The 17,212-nt window shown below is 45.2% G+C and overlaps 1 long non-coding RNA gene across 2 annotated transcripts; it reads right to left on the minus strand.

The window, feature by feature from the left end:
- Positions 1–1,695: 1,695 nt before the first annotated feature.
- Positions 1,696–15,531, minus strand: LOC140849164 (uncharacterized). Of its 2 annotated transcripts, none has more exons than XR_012130797.1 (3): positions 15,400–15,531; positions 6,725–7,243; positions 1,696–6,094 (listed from the first exon to the last, which is right to left on the minus strand). It is a non-coding gene; the product is annotated as an uncharacterized lncRNA (long non-coding RNA). The 2 variants fall into 2 exon arrangements; XR_012130796.1 differs by having other exon boundaries at positions 1,696–2,217; positions 3,289–7,243.
- Between the last annotated feature and the right edge of the window lie 1,681 nt (positions 15,532–17,212).

Raw genomic sequence — 17,212 nt, forward strand, 5'->3', positions numbered from 1 at the left:
CAGACTCAAATGTCCTAGATAGCATCCAAGAGAGGAATCTAGGAGTTCAAATTCATTTAAAAACCCTAAAGCTAGAATATTTTACTTCTCCTTGACCTTCAGGTCTGGGAATTTTGGCAGCTTCTTGGGGACCTTCCTTGCCTGATGTAAACTTGGCCACAAAGTCATCCGTTCAGCCCTTACTGATTAAGTGCTACATGCCAGACTGAGCAAAAAGCACAAATAAGTAGGTCTGTCGTCAAGGGGCTCAAAGTCAAAGGGAAGCAACTGCCTGTTAATAAATTAGAACCCAACAGTCTGCTGAGTGCCATAACATCTGTGTACTTAGACTACTGGGAAAATACAGACGAAGGAACTACCAGCTCCTATTGGAAGCTCAGGAAAGTGCCCAGAGGAAGGTAGAGTTGAGCTGAGCCTTGAAAGATGAAGAGGAGTTCCTCGCATAGAGAAGATGGAACAGTGTACTGAATATACTACTAGCCAAAATGTTAAGTGCTTACCAAGCTCATGTAGGTAACGTAGTTGAATGGGGCAGGTGGGAGTAAGGCATCAGGGATTGTTAGAGGCAGTGAACTTGAAGACCCCCCATCCTATCTACAGGGCCTCTGCTGGGTGATCAGCCTGGTCTGGATTCAGTCTCTGTCTTTCAGATGCTTTTGTGTAGTGCAGTGCACAACCCACAACCTCACATGGCTGCCCTGCCTGCCTGAGCTGACCATCAGCTGCATTTTGTCCTGTGGAAAAAGAGGACTTGGCTTTGCCACATCTTGTTTTTTTCAAGAAAAGCCAGAAACGCTGATTTTCATGTAAAGCTGTCTAATGTGTGGAGCACTGTTGAGGCCAAACAAAAATCCAGCCTCAGACTGTATCTACCCTAGAACGCCAGGTTGCAGCCCCAATGGGAACTAATCCCCAGGCTACATTCCACTCTTTTTCCTTCCCACTTGCACCACACAACACAGTCCTTTGCTGAGATTTGACAGGAAAAACACAATCACTGATGAAACCCCCTACTAGCTGCTGCAAAGCCCTGGTAGGAAGACGAGATTGGCCTTTGAACAGAAGGAGAACAACATGGGGCTGCCCCACAGTGACCACCCCATGAGACTGATGGGTAAAACTTTAATTTATCGATGCACCTTGTTTTGAGAGAGTCTTACTTGCCCTTTTGGCTGCCCCATCTCCAACCCCTCCTGTTTTGCTTAATGATAAATGACAAGCAGTGGACATTATTAATTAAACTGCCCCCTGTAGCCAATGGTAAAACCCAAGGCCACAAGCAGGGGAGGTATTCAAGGCATTCCTGCTGCCCCTGACCTGGGCACAGGCCCCAGGCTCCTTCCTGCTCTGGCTAGAACAGGCCCCAGCGGCCACAGACTTGCACAAAGGGCCTTCCTAGGAACTGTCTGGGCTCCACTCTGTCAAATGGAAATCACCAACACAGGCCATACAGTAATTAAACTCCCGGCATTCTTTGGACCAAAAAAAAATGTTCCTCTTGGGACATTCCCACAGGACTGTCTGAGGCCTACAAGCTCCCAGCTGATTACCAAAGAATTTTCAAAGTTGGCCTTGACTGAGGATCAAAAGGGGATGGGAGTTCATGGGGGTGAGGCTGGGGTGGGAAAAGCCTTATAATTAACTTTGTCATTTGGTGGTTCAGCTGGAAGCATCAACACCTGCTTCCCCAGGACCAAGACGGGCAGAGAGAGAAAAACAGATGTTCCAGACCCATTTATTTATATTTATGTTATTTGTTCACTGATGTATCCCAAGCACCTAAAACAGAGCCTGGCATATCATAGGAGCTCAATAAATATTTGCTGACTGGTCAGCTGGAGATGTGCTGCTGCCAATTCTGAACAAAAGCAGCGATCAGGAGCAGCTCCTAATGAAGGCCTTAGAACCAGCGCTTCTAATTTCTGCCATAAGATTGTGAATGTGTTAAAGACGAAGCCAGTGTCTTATTCAACTGACTGTCCCCCAAACCAGGCACCATGCCCAGTGCAGGGCCTGCACACAGCAGTTTCTTAACAGTGTCTGTTCACCGAACGACTCAGGGGCAAACCACACTCCAGGGCTGGTCCAGCAGAGGCTCTCTGGGGCGTGACCTGTGACTCTCGTGGCCACTGGCAGCAGCAACAGCTGTGACGAGATCAGAAAGACACACAGTGGGAGTCACCATGGGGAAGGCCAGAGACCGCAGCCAGCGCCTAACTGTACAGAAAAAAGTGCATTAGCCACAGTCTGGGGTTTCTAAGAAATGCAACTTCATTTTTCTGTATTTCTCTTTGAAACCCCTGTTCTGTCCAGTAGGGGCAAACTTAATTTAATCACAGTCAGCTGAAGTCAGTGATTCCAGACTTCAATTCCATCTATTCAGGATTTTCTCATCTCCCTCCCTAGGGAAGGAGAATGATGAGAGGGGACCCCTAGACTTCCCCAATATACTATAGAGGAGTGGGCTTCAGACCTTGAGGTGTGGTCAAAATGCTTGGCTCCCCAACAGGCACATGTAAAGATGCTCCACATCACTAAATCATCAGGGAAATGCAAATTAAAACCACAATGAGATATCACCTCACACCAGTTAGGTTGGCCAACATCCAACAGACAAGAAACAACAAATGCTGGTGAGAATGCAGAGAAAGGGGAACGGAACCCTCCAACACTGCTGGTGGGAATTTAAATTAGTTCAACCATTGTGGAAAGCAATATAGCAGTTCCTCAAAAAACTAAAAATAGAAATCCCATTTGACCCAGGAATCCCACTCCTTGGAATTTACCCAAAGAAAACAAGATCCCTGATTCAAAAAGACATATTCACCCCTATGTTTATCGCAGCACTATTTACAATAGCCAAGATATGGAAGCAACCTAAGTGTGCATAAGTAGATGAATGGATAAAGAAGATGTGGTACATATACACAATGGAATATTATTCAGCCAGAAGAAGAAAACAAATCCTACCATTTGCAACAACATGGATGGAGCTAGAGGGTATTATGTCTAGTGAAATAAGCCAGGCGGAGAAAGACAAGTACCAAATGATTTCACCCATTTGTGGAGTTTAACAATGAAGCAAAACTGAAGGAACAAAACAGCAGCAGACTCACAGAACCCAAGAAAGGGCTAGTGGTTAACCAAGGGAAGGGGCTGGGGAGGGTGGGTGGAGAGGGAGGGAGAAGGGGATTAAGGGACATCATAAGTAGAACTCACAATATAGGTAGGTCATGCGGAAGGCAGTACAGCACAGAGAAGACAACTTACAACTTTTTAGCATCTTACTATGCTGACAGACAGTGACTCCAATGCAGGCATGAAGACTTGATAATATGGCTGAATGTTGAAACTGTAATGTTGTTCATGTGAAACCTTCCTAAGATTGTATATCAATGATGCTGTAATAAAAATAAATTAATAAATATTTTTAAAAAAACACTTGGCTCCCACATCGAAAGATTTGGGTTCAGTCAGTCTAGAGAAGCCCATCTACATTTTTAAGTCCCATCTAGGGTTCTGACACATAGCATTCATACCCGGGTGTTTGCAGACCACTGCTGCAGCATCCTCTCTAGGGCCCACCCACGGCAGACAGAAGAGAACTGAGTACATAGAATGAATGTGAACAACACCCTCACCACTGTCCGCACTCTCAGCCCAAGTTCAAGGCTTCCCTCCCCTTGAGAAGTCAGATGTATGGTCTATGGGACATTCAAACTGTGTCTTTGACCCCCAACTCCAGCTTTTTTAGATTCCAGGGGAAATCCTGTCTTCCTCCTCTCATTGAAGGGGGAGCACAAAGTCATAGGCAGGGGAATCAGACTGGCTGGTAGTGTGAATCACAACTCTGCTACTCACAAGCAGTGGGGCCCAGTAGCACTGATGGTAGTCGGCAGACCATTTAACAAAATAAACCCTTAGATGAACTTTTTGGCCTACCCAATGGCAGAAGGAAAACTAGAAAGCTAAAAGATGCAAACAGGTGAGGAGGCAAACAAATCATTAGATAAATTGGCCTCAGGCTAATGGTTTGGTTCCTATGACATGCGGCAAATTTCTTGTCCATTTCAAAGATCAGTTTCTCCACTTGTAAAATGAGGCTAATACAACGTGATTCACAGTGTTTGTTGTAAGGATGTTGTAGACCACATGAGCTACGTGCCAGGTAGATGGTAAACATTCAATCAGTTGGACTTGCCTCCCTTCCTAAGCATTTGGACCACACAGAGGCCTCCCCTGCTCTTGGCTTTGGCTTTAAGGAGCTTGTGGTTACTGAGAGGATTTTACACTGGAAGTACATGCATTCCAAATTGATACCTAGCCGTATATTTTCTGGTGTAAACTGTATGTCGACTCTAACTTTAGCCTGGGGGAGATTTGTTATTTGTTTCTCTTTCATGAAAGCTATAATAGAGGAAGAGAAAACCTTGCCTTGTACGTTCCAATTCCTAAATACACAATTTTCAACTTTCTGGGATATTATTTAAGTTTATTTTAGTTTTGCAGTCTTACCATCCCCATGGGTAGTTATTTAGGTTCCGGGTGGGCTCTAGAAAGGCGCAGAATGTCTTACAGGGAGGGATAGAGAATTTTCCCATTCATTAAATAACAGGGCCTAGAGTGTTTGCAGATTCTGGAGTCCAGAGGCTTCCCTGACACCAGCCAAGGAATCTCTGCATGGGAGCTGAGCTCACACCAAGCCTGGAGCCTGGAGTCTCAGGGCCTGGAGCGCTGATAGTTAGCCTGCTTTCCATTTTAAATAGAATAGCTTTTCTACTCTCAGCTTGTATGAGGCCAGTGAGAGGGATGTGCTGGACCATGGTCTGGGTGTGGGATCTGGCTTTCTCCTTTCTTTCTGGAGAAGATCATGGGGTCTAGCTGTCTGTCCCTGTGACTCACATGTGGGAAAAGACCTGTGACTTTCTTCAGGCTCTCAGAGCAGTCAGGGCCTCCAAAAGGATAAATGCTATTGGCCAGATGGTCACTTCCTACTTCACTCCCACCCATTTCCTGCCCCAAGCCCTGTTCTTAGGAGAAGGCCTTCCCTGACACACAATGGTGGGTCCCCAAGGAAGGCCTCGGCCTTGTTGAACATCCTCCCAGGAGGACCGAGTGTATCCTTGCAGTGGAGGGTGGGATGGGGAGCAGTATGGGGCTCTCCCTTCTTGCTCTGGTTGCAAGTCATAAACACCTATCCCGCAAGCTGCACCCTAGGCAACTTCAATGGCGGAAGATTCTCAAACTTCAGTGTGCGTAAGAAGCAAGTGTGTTTTTAAAAGCACCCTAAGGGGTTTGGATGCAGGGGGACACTTAGAAAAACACTGATAAATAAAATTGCTAGAAAGCTCTTCCAGGTTGCTGGATATCTTTGATTGTTCAAAGTGGGGGAAAAAAAGAGTAGGTGCCCTTGAAGAAGGCTTGAGCATGAGGTAGAAGCCCTGTTCCCCAGCTGCGTGCTGTGTGTAGGACGCTGACCACAGCCTCACCAGGGAGGTGCTCTTCATGCCCTCCTTTTACAGGTGAGGAAACAGGCACAGAGAGGTTGAGTGGCATATGCAAAGGACCCACAGCTACCCTGGGGGCTAGACCCCAGCCCATCTGACTCCCGAATCCCTGCTCTTCCCCATATGCCAGAACAGGCTCTGGGCTCAGTGCCTCTACTTCAGAAAAGACCATTAGATCCTGCCAGAGGGAGAGAGGCTGAGGGCAGATGGATCTGGGGGAAGTGAAGAGGAAGATAATAAGGCTGGAGAGAAATTGGGAGCATTTAAAGATCATGAGATGCAGTAGGCAGAATAATGCCCCAACCCCCAACCCCCAACCAATGTCCATGTCCTAACCCCTGGAACCTGTGAATAGGTTACCTTACACGGCAAACGGACTTTGCAAATGTGGTGAAGAATCTTCAGATGTAGAAATTATCCTGAATTATCCAGACATGCCCAATGCAATCACAAGGGTCCTTACACATGGAAGAGGGATGCCGAAAGGTAAATCGAAGGGATGTTTTGTGAGGAAGATTTGGCTGGCCCCTTTTGGCTTTGAAGATGGCAGGAGCTGCCAGTCAAGGAATGCTGGCTGCCTCAAGAAGCTGGAAGGGGAAAGAAAATATATTTTCCTCCAGATAGGAACATAGCCCTGCCAGCATCTTGATTTTAGCCCAGTGAGACTCAATGCAGACTAATGACCTCCAAAACTTTAAGGTAATAGATTGGTGTTGTTTTAAGCCACTAAATTTATAACTTGTTACAGCAGCCATAGGAATAAAAAGAACTGTTAAGAGAGATTTTGCACTTTGCTTTGCACAGTGTCTAGGAATAGGTGAGAAAACAGGGAGAAGATGTCTCAGAGTGGAGAGAGGAAGAAACAGTCCTCCCCCCACCAGGACTGCAAAAGACTGGGGGCTTCCAAACAACTCTCAGGAGTTTGTGTCATTATGCAAGAGAGAGAAATAAATCAATCTCTAGGACTGTGTCTTCATACAAAATATTTGTTATGGAAGGATTATGGGGAGTCATTCATATTTTTTAATATTTCTCCTAGCCTTCCTAATATCTGGTCAAAGCCTGGGGGTTCAAATCTCATGAAAAGCCAACACCATTCACCTATTACATTCTTTAAAATGTGCACAAAATATTTAGCGAGAGGAGACTTCAAAGGACAATTAAAAACAACCTTTTGCTAATATGCATCTAGTGCCTACTCATTGCCAAGCACTTACTCTTTCCTCTTGGGTGTTTGGAGAACGCAAAGCCCCTTCCTGGGCTCTCCAGCCTGCTTCTTTCCAGCAAAAGCTAAACCCTGGAAAATTGTATTTCAACATTTCTAGAACATTCCCTGCAAGCCAGGCATAGTGCTACGTGTTCCCTCTCATGGGATCTGATTGAGCCTTCACTGAAACCCCACCTGGGGTGGTGACTTAATCTCTGGCTGGAGTGAGTAGAGCCACAGAAGTTCAGCTGGATTTTGCAAAACAAAAACCTGAATCTATTTTGTGGTTGCCAATACACATTCTGACTTCACCACATCCGCAGTCATTTCGACCACAAACACAATAGGTGCTATAAATTCTTTTCCATGCAGTTTTTCATTGTTTCTAGTGTCCTTCATTTCTTGATAAATTAGTCAGTCCAGGTCTGTCACTGATCCCGAGAGCCCCATCGTGGTGTCCCTGATTTACTGACGGTGTTAGGTCTTAATCGTTTGCAGCCGCTCCTTTTCAGGAACTCTATTTTCTTGACTGATGAGAAAAAAATTTGAGAGATATTAGTGAAAAACTTTAATCACACTCAGAAGCAAGTCTTTTTTCTTTCTTTTATTTAATATTTTTATAAAATAATGGTCATCAGAGAAAACTTGAAAAATGTGTAAGTATAAAGGAGAAAACAAAGTACCCATAACTGCATGACCTAGAAATAATTTGTTTGAACATTTTGTGTGTTTTCCTTCAGTCTTTTATCTATGCACACACACTAGCTCAAACATAAATGGGATTATCCTCACATGATTTCACGCTTGGTCCCAGTAAAGAGCAGAGGCGTCACCTGGGGTGCTTGTTAGAAATGCAGAATCTCAGGCCCCACCCCAAACCCTACTGAATCAGAATTTGCATTTTAACAAAGTTCAGGGAATCCATGTATATAGTAAAGGTTGATGAGCACTGGTTTACCCCATGTTTTTTGCACTGAGCATTATGTCATAAGCATTTCCACATGTCATTAAAAATTCTTCTGAAATGATTTCTAATTGCATAATATTTCATCATATGTATAAACCACAATTTACTTACCTCTTATCCTGTTGTTTTCCATATTATAAGTAACACTCAATGAACATCCTTGAATCCACTTTGCCTCCTATCTCTGAGGATCTCAGTGGAGCAATTCCCAGATGTGAAATCACAGGGGCAAAGGCTACAATGGCTTTAAGTATTTCCCATGTGTTTGGGCTGCTCAGCACCTTTTGAAGACACTTTCTGTATTTGATAAATTTACTGCCATGTGAGTGCCATCTTTCCCTAGTAGAAACCCAAACTCACTCTCTGTGTGCCTCAAAGCTCAGGAGCAAGCCTGTGATCTGTGCTCCTCCAGTGAGATGCCCCATGCAGGAGTGCTTCAGAGGAGAGCAAGGAGATGAAAGAGGCGCCCAGCAGAGTCCGTTCTGGGGAGAGTGTGCTGGAGCAGCTGAGAGCCACCACCTTCAGGAGTCACAGTTTCTGGGCCTGGGCCCAGTCCACAGTGTGATCTGACGCCTGTGCCTAGCGGTGGCCCAGTGGGCCCTCACCTGGAGCCTTGCCCTGCTCAGCTTGGTCTCTGGCCCTCCAGCGGAGAACTCATCCAGCTCCCTCATATCCTTAATCAACTTCTTATCTGCTTGAACTGGCTTAAGAACCCATCTTGCCCACCAATATTTTTAACACTTTAGATACACATGTTACATATTTTGTAGATACTCCTTTTTTTCCTTTTACTTATTGAAATTTAATAGACTATTGATACAAGGACAGAATTTCACTAAAAAGTAAAGGTTAAAATCTTAGGAACTCTTACAAACACACGCACAGAAGGACAATGCTCACCTTAGTGCCTGTCTAGTCACTAATTATACCATTATCATATCCAGATTGGATTATCATATTGAACAATCCATTATCATATCCAATGAATAATGTAGATTCTGCATCAAGTCAAAATCATTTTCTGAGAACTAGTTCCAGATGATGTCAGATATTGTGAGCTGTGTATTTTATGTATTTATTTTATTACAATATATTTCATGTGCCATAAAGTTCACCATTTTAAAACGTACAATTCAGTGGTTTTTAATATACTCACCAGTTTGTGCAACCGTTACCACTATCCAACTCCAGAATATTTCATCACCCCAAAAAGAAACTCCATATCATTAGCAGTCACTCCACCTTCTCCCTGTCCCACATTCCCTGAAAACAACAAATCTACTTTCTGTCTCTATGGCTTTGCTTATTCTGGAAATTTCATATACATGGAATCACATAATACGTGGCCTTTTGAGTCTGGCAACTTTCACTTAGCATAATATTTTCAAGATTCATCTATGTTGTGAGATGTGTCAGTACTTCCTTTCATTTTATGGCCGAATAATATCCCATTGTATGGATATACCATAAATTTATCAATTAATGGACCTTGGGTTGTTTTCGCTTTTTGGCTAAGAATAATGCTGCTATAAACATTTGTGTATAAGTTTGTTGTATGAACATGTCTTTCCAATTTTCTTGGGTATATTCCTAGGGGTAGAATCAATGGGTCATACGGTAACTCTCTGTTTTACTTGTTGAGGAGCTGCCCAACTGCTTTCTATAGTGGCTATACCATTTTACATTCCAGTCAGCAAGGCATTAGAGTTCTAATTTCTCCACAACTTTGACAACACTTATTGTTTCCCATTTTGGTGGATTATAACCACCTTAGAATGTGTGGAATGGTAACTCATTGTGTTTTTGATTTGTATTTCCCTAATGTTTAATGATGTTGAACATCTTTTTATGTGTTTATTGGCCATTTGTATATCTTTTTTGGAGAAATGTCTATTCAAATTCTGTTCATTTTTAAATTAGGTTATTTATTTTTTTATTGTTGGATTTTAAGAGTTTGCTATAATTCCTGGTATTTAACTTTATCAAATATATGATTTGCAAATATTTTCTTTGTGGCATGTCTCCTCACTTTCTCAATAGTATTTGGTGATGCACTGAAGTTTTTAATTTGATGAAGTACAGTTTGTCTATTTTTTTCTTTTGTTACTTGTGCTTTTGGTGTCATATCCAAAAACTTGTTGCCTAAGCCAAGGTCATGGAGATACATACCTATGAATTTTATAATTTTAGCTTTTACATCTACCTCTTTGATCCATTTTTTAGTTAATTTTTGTATATGGTATGAGGTAGGGGTCCAAATTCATTATTGTGCAAGTGGCAATCTAATTGTTCCAGCATCTGGAGTGGACTACACAAAATTTAAAAATTTATGTGCATCAAAGTATAAAATCAACAAAGTGAAAAGGCAACTCAAACAGTGGGTAAACAAAATAAATAGATAAGCTAAATTAAGGACAGATGAATGAATAAACAAAATGTGGTATATGCAAATAATGGAATATTATTCAGCCTTCAAAGGAAGAAAACTCTCATACATGATACAACATGAATGAATCTTGAGGACGCTGTGGTAAGTGAGATAGCCAGTCACAAAAGGTCAAATACTGTCTGATCACACTTACATAAGGTACCTAGAGTAGGCAGATTCATAGAGTGAGGAAACAGAATGCAGGTTGCCAGGGGCTAAGGGGAGGAGGAAATAGGAAATTATTGTTGAGTAGGTATAGAGTTTCAGTTTGCAAGATGCAATGAGTTCTGGAGATGGATGGTGATTATGTTTGCACAATAAAAGGAATGTACTTGATGCCATTAAACTGTACAATTAAAAATGACTGATGGTAAATTTTATGTTATGTGCATTTTACTACAATTAAAACATTTTAAATCAATTGACCATATGTGTAAGAGTCTTCAGAAGCATTTAAAAAATACTTATAAGTACATCTTTCAGATAGACAAAGAATATGCTACTCCTGATTCAAACTAAGTCACAAGAATACATCTGAAAGTGAGGTTCTGGAACTATGGTGGTGCTTTCTAGAACTTCACTTTCAGGACTGCATTCTTATTTGCCTCCCAAGGGGTACTGATAGAGCTTTGAAGCTTGAAGTGTGATTTCCAGACCAGCAGCATCAGCCTCACCTAGAAGTTTGTCAGAAAATCTTTGGCTCCTTCCTTGACCTCTGAATCAGAATCTGTGGGGCTGGGATACAGGAATCTGTGTTTTAACAACTTTCCAGGTGATTCTATGATCACCAGAATGTGAGAGGCTCTGCCCTAGAGGAAGGGGAAATGAATTTATTCTGTAAAGAGTCAGATAATTGACTGAATCAGAGAGTAACTATTTTGGACTCTGTGGACCAAGAGGAAAAATCAAGAATGTTATGTATGTACTTATGCAACAAGACAGTGAACAAATTTCCATGCATTTTTATTGACAAAATTTTAAATCATAATTTTGGGGAAAAACATTTTTGTAATAGAGTTTTCCTAATGAGAATGGAAATTTTTCTTTTGAATAACATTTCACTTGATTGAGATTCATCAAATAAATTCCAAATATTCATCTGTAAAAACTCTTCTTAGTTCACAGGCTGTAAAAAACTGCAGACAAAGAGCAGGATTTGGCCTATGGCCATACTTTGCCTACCCACCCTGGCATAGAGCAACCTCCAGCGTCATAGCAGTCTGTCTAGTGGTGACCTGCTGCCTTTGCCTCCATTCTAGCTTTTCTTGAGCAACGACCTCTCTTCCGTTTCATGCAGTCCTGATGTGACTGTCAGTTGCAGGGTGCTGGCACTTCCTCCCCTGTCCCAGCTAGAGCAATCAGGCTCCTCCCCCAGCATTGGGAACCTGGAGGGAAGTCACAGTGAGGGAGAGCAGTGTCTGCAGAAGTCCTCTGCTTGCAGGGCCCGAAATTAATTCCTGCCATGAGGATCATGCTGCAATGTCAAGGCCTTGGGGGATTTTGGACTCAGGGGCTGCTTTAAGACCTGCAGGCAGCATTTGCCATATCCGCTTATCAATAGAGTTTGGCCACATCTACTAATGACCTTTAAATCCCAATGTATTTGATCCCAATGTATTTAAATCCGCAAATGTATTTGAAGCCATCTCAGGTGCTAAAAATCTGGATATTCTCTTCCCAGCACCAGTACTGCTATTCCATGGCCTGGAAGATTCTCCATTCTGCTTGCTATTAAACATTTATCCAGTACTGCTATTTCATGGCCTGGAAGATTCTCCATTTTGCTTGCTATTAAACATTTATTTATTGCATATTAATATGTGCCAAAAAAGGGACCCTCTCTTGACCTGTTTGGGTCATGGGATTGTAAAGTGGTGCCTAACTTCTGGAAAGCAATCAGGCAATATATGTCAGGAGCCACAGAAATGTCCCCCTTCTGGGAATATAAATAATCCTAAATGCAGAACAATCTATTTAGGCAAAGATGGTCAATGTGTCCAAGGTGGGCACAGTCACCTGCCTTGCATCCCCCTAACCTCTGTGTGGAGGACCTAAGACATAATCAGCATCTCTGGTTAGGATGGATTCTCCATGTATCCCTCTAATGACTGACGATGTGAAAAGATTCCCTCTCCAGTCGGGATGAGGATAGAGAGGGGAAAGGGGCTGACAGGGCAGAGAACTCCGGCCACCATATTTATAATAATGACAATATTATAAACCATCAGGTGTTTCAAATGCCCATTTGCACAGCGAAGGGCATGACCCCAAGTAGGATCTCAGGGCCTGGGGCTGGCTAGGGAGGCACTCACCATAACAAGGTACCAGATCTCAGGATGGGTGTCACACTAAGCCTGAGAAGCAAGGACACAGGCCAGTTCCAGGGAAGCATTCTAGATTACCTGGTTTTTAAAACTGAGTGTGAGTGTGGAGGGTGTTGGAGAGCCATTTGTTCTGGATCTAGTATGCTTAATAGGTCTCAAATTGAGACTTGTGCAATTATTTTCAAATGCAGTTTTTGCATTCTTAGTCCCAGAGAGAAACTCTGACGAAACTAAAAGAGGACTTTTGTCCTTGGCCTTGACTTGTCCCCCTCCCCTGGACAATCGGTATCACCTTGTGATGCATTTTGAATTTGTATTTTTCTTGTGAATTCTGCAACAATTTTTTACCACATTGTTGTCTGATGAAAATACTAATCCATTCAACATAAACATGAAAATAGCAGGCAATCTTTATAACTCTTTTTTGGTATATCATCATTTTGTAATATACTAGGAACCTCAAAAATAGATACTAACACAGGTTTTTCCAGTCTTTGAGAGGGCATTCTCCACATTGTCACATCTGAGGAGTGAGTGTGACATGCAAACTGGGACAAAGCAAAAAGTCTGGAGCAATGAGAAGAATTCAGGAAGAGGTCAGGCAGTAAGGGACTGAATCGAAAGGGCCACAATTTGGGTGCTCCGACAGGACTGGGTTCATCAAGTGGGAGCCTGGTCCCACGATAGGACAATGCACTAATGGGTGGGTCGAAAGACAATGGCCAACCCTTAAGGAAACTATTACCTATCACCTCAATGGCCCAGGCAGCCACTAGGGATAATGGTTATGAAGACTCTGCAACAACGTGGAAAATGCTGATGTTATAATGCAGAGTACATAACATTAGGGACCTGCAGTACAAACACACACACACAGAAGAAGCAAGACCAGAAGGAATTACCGCTAAATGCAAGCTGTGCTGGTGTTGACTGGGAGGGATGGGACTGTGGGTGGGTTTATTTGCTCTATATTTTTAAATCAAGTAATTGCCCAAATCAGGAGATAGGTGAGCATCTCATACAGCAGCCTCCAGGCTCTGGGGGGTAAGTCTGGAGTGTGCCAAATCCCCACGACCTGGCTGAGAAGGTCTGGGAGGGCTGAGAGTCTCCCTCTCCCTCTCCTGGGGCCCTGGGCCTCATTCCTTGGGGGCAGATGTTGAAGCTGGCAAGGCCCAGCTGTGTAGGAGCCAGCATTCTGTGGCTCCTGTCCTGAGTTCCAGCTCCTTCACTGTCAATATAAAACCACTTTGAGGCTGGCTGCCCACCTCCCACACGTGCCCACTTCCCCAGCCAGTCGGGCAACATGACTCTGGGACACCATCTTCCTCAGTGATGTGTTGGGGAAAGAATCTGCTTCCTGTTTCGCCCCTCAGGAGACCCGCATGGGAGGTCCTCAGGGGCTGCTGTGCACACCCCCCATGGGCCTGAGCTCACCCACCATCAGCTCAGTTCTTCCCATGCAGGGCCTCCTCAGAGCTTCCTAGCATTTCCAGGAAGGCAAGGAGATTTTCCCAGGGCCAAGGCATTGCTGAGCCTGTGTCCAGGCCAGACCCCTGGCAGGGCTTCTCACCTAACCTCTCTGTTTGTCCCCACTGCCTTCTCCCTGGTATCTTGCCTTTATCCCTTTAGGAAATGTGGGAACTTTCCAGTCCCATAGTCAGTCTGGGACCCAGGGCTTTCACTGAAAGCAGACTATGACCTATAAGGACTTATAAATATTCTGATAGTAAGTATTATTAATAAACCATGTTAAAGTCATTAGTTTTTCTTTTAGAAGAGGCGGAACTTTCCTCTATACAAGAATCAGACTTAAACTGTAAGAAAACAAAGATTGAACCCAGTCAGTCAACCTGGTGTGGTGGACTGCCTCCATTAGAACCACTCACCGCGTTTGCTAAAACATGCAGATTCCTGGGCCCTACTCCAGAGCAGCCAAATCAGAATGTTAGGGAGGTGAGGACTGGGAACCTGAATTTTTAACAAGCTCCCTAGGTCATTCTGAAGCGCAGCCAACTGGTGGTTGAGTGGTTTCCACTCCAGAGGAGCGTGGCTCCCTCTGTGGAGCCCCATTAGGAAGCCTGTTCCTAAGATGCTCCTGTGACCTGGGGAACCAGAAGACACAGCCAGCATCCGGGGCCATAGTATGGGTTTGTTCCGAGTTCTCTGGGGGCATAGAAGACAGAAAGAAGCCTCCCAGAGAGGAAAGATTTCTCAGAGAATGGTCTCTGGGGCCGGCTCCTGGAGCCGAAGTAGAGTTAAGGAGCTTAAGAAGGGAGCGAGGGCATCGCAAATGGAGAGCACAGAGCAAAGGGGCCGCGATGGGGACGTGTGTATAGTTTAGGGCCGCAGCGCGCGGGGTGGAGGAGAGGAGGCTGGGGAGACGAGTGGGGAAACCTCACTGGTTTGTGTTATGTCAACGTGGTTAATCTGGGAACAACACTTCCCAGGACCCCGTTCCTCATGCGGGTCTAGGGTAGAGCTGGTCAAAGGAGGAGCTTTCACTGAAGTTGGGAAGGAAAAGTGAAGCAGCATCGTGACTCTCAGACGCCTGTCTCTGCCAGACACTGTGGGGCAGAGGCAGGGGCGTCCCTCCCGATCCACCCTGTCCTCGCGCTCCTCTGCTCCCTGTCCTGCCTGCCAGCCTTGCTGCACAACGGCTCCCGACCTGCCCGGGAGCTCCCCTCACTGCTGCCTTGGGTAACTGGGCAGCTTCTCAAATTCCTCTGCAATTTGTCACGGCAAGATGAGTTAGTGATATTTTCTTGACTCTCCAAATCCCCTTTCAGAATGTCACCTCCCCACGTCCTCCCACATTTGAGTAATGTCTAGTACCTATAATCAATCCTTTATTCCCATAAATGCTGCTTCCCTGGAAGATCCTGATCATGAGTCCCTTCTTAAAAGCTGGAAAAACCTCCATAAGCATCTTCCCAACACACACATGCGCACGCACACACATGGCTCACCTGGGGTAGACCTGGCAGGCTGGAGAGGCAGAGGTCCCTCTCACACTCAGATGTTAGGAGAGCTGTATCCTCTTTCAGGCCACCTGCCGGGGTGGGGACGGGGAGGAGGTGGGTCCAGCCGCTCAATGGAGGGGTTCTTTCAGGCTCTCTCTGGACAATTTGGAGGTCTGTCCTGTGGTTTGTACTTCTGGAACGTGGTCGTGCCTGCTATAGACAAGATTAGACAAGAGGATGCTGGGGCTCTTTTCCCAGAGGCCTCAAGAGTCAAATCAGTCATCCTCCTGGGAGAGCAGAACCTCCTGGCTGAGATCCCAAGGTGAAATTGGTTCAATTTACATCCTTCCAGTCTGGCTGCTCGAAGTCAGGATTTTCAGATCAGGGTCTTCTCTGCGGCCCTGTGCATGACAGGCAGCCCCCGTCCTCGTGAAGCTCCCAGTCCAATAGAAATAATAAGCTGGTGATTAAAGGTCAAGGTGCCAAGGGAAGCTGCAGTCTGCCATAAGGATACAGGGAGGGTCCTAACCCAAGTCCGAGGTTCAGAAGGGGCTTCAGGAGTAAGTGATGTGAGCTGAAGCAGGAGTCGCAGGTGACACAGGAAGGGCTTTTCAGTGCAGGACCAGCTGCCTAAATGTGGGAGGTGAGAGAGTGTGGGACTTGGAGGGCACTGACTGGTGCCCGGCCAGGCACCTGGTGGTTGTTGGGCAGGGGGAAGAGACGGAACCAGAGGAGAGCTGGGAGGTCTGATCAGGTCTGGCCCCAGGCCTGCTTGAGGTGAGGGCTCACCATCCTGAGGCCACAGCATTAAGCAGATCCTGCTCTTTCAGGAAGACTGGCTTGGAGGAGGTGAGGCTAGAGGGCAGGAGCCTAGACATGGGAGAGGCCAGACGCGGGAGAGGATGCCTGAACCAGGGGGTAGCACTGCGGACAAATGAATGCATCCAGGGGTCGTTAGACAGATGGAAAGAGGGAGACCTGCCCATCTGGTGGCAGTGGGCTGGATGCAGGGGGTGAAGTGGGCAGGAGGAGTCACAGGGGACCCTGCCTGGAGCCCCTGAGGATTTGGGGGCACCCAGGAGTTGAGCAGAAGCTGTAGTGTGATCAAGCCCCACACTGACTTTACAGTGTACGCCTGCCTTTCCCCAGACAGTGGGAAAAGGACCAGGAAAACATGAAATGGAGTCTATGTACAGTATTATTAGTCAAATAAAGTCTCTAATGAAGGGGTGACTACTGGAAAAAAGGAAACTAAAGTGAAGGAGGGGAGCCAAGCATCGTGTGCCTAAAGAAACAAAGAATGAGAAAGAGAAAAGCTCAAAACAGTTCTCTAGGTCTGGGGTCTCTTACACCCTCTCCAAGAAGAGAGCTGCATGGGCCACCAAGGCAGGAAATTTTGGGGATCTGGTATTTAAATGACCCCTGCAATGGTTGTATTAATAGTGGTAGAGGGACAGACCCCTTGCTGGTTCGTTCATTCAACAAACATTTACCAGCACCTGTTGAGTGCCAGGCTGTAAGGTCTCAGCACGGGGCAAACCTCTGCCTAACAGAGCTTCTGACTGGGCAGCAGAAGCAGACATGACACTAATACAAAATGGCAGATCATGAGAAACACCAGGAAAGAGAATAGCGGGGATCCTGTTTCAGGTGCGGAGGTCAGGGAGGACCTCTGTGGGGGCAGTGTTTGAGCTGAGATTGGAAGGCTGAGAATTCAAGACAAGCATTCCAGGCAGAGGGAACAGCATTGCCATACCAGAGGGCCTGGGGCTTTCGAGGAACTAAAAGCGAGGCCGTGTGGGTGGAGGGGAGCCAAGGC

The sequence above is a fragment of the Manis javanica genome, chromosome 4 (genome assembly GCF_040802235.1).
Source record: "Manis javanica isolate MJ-LG chromosome 4, MJ_LKY, whole genome shotgun sequence".
Classification (NCBI taxonomy): Eukaryota; Metazoa; Chordata; class Mammalia; order Pholidota; family Manidae; genus Manis; species Manis javanica.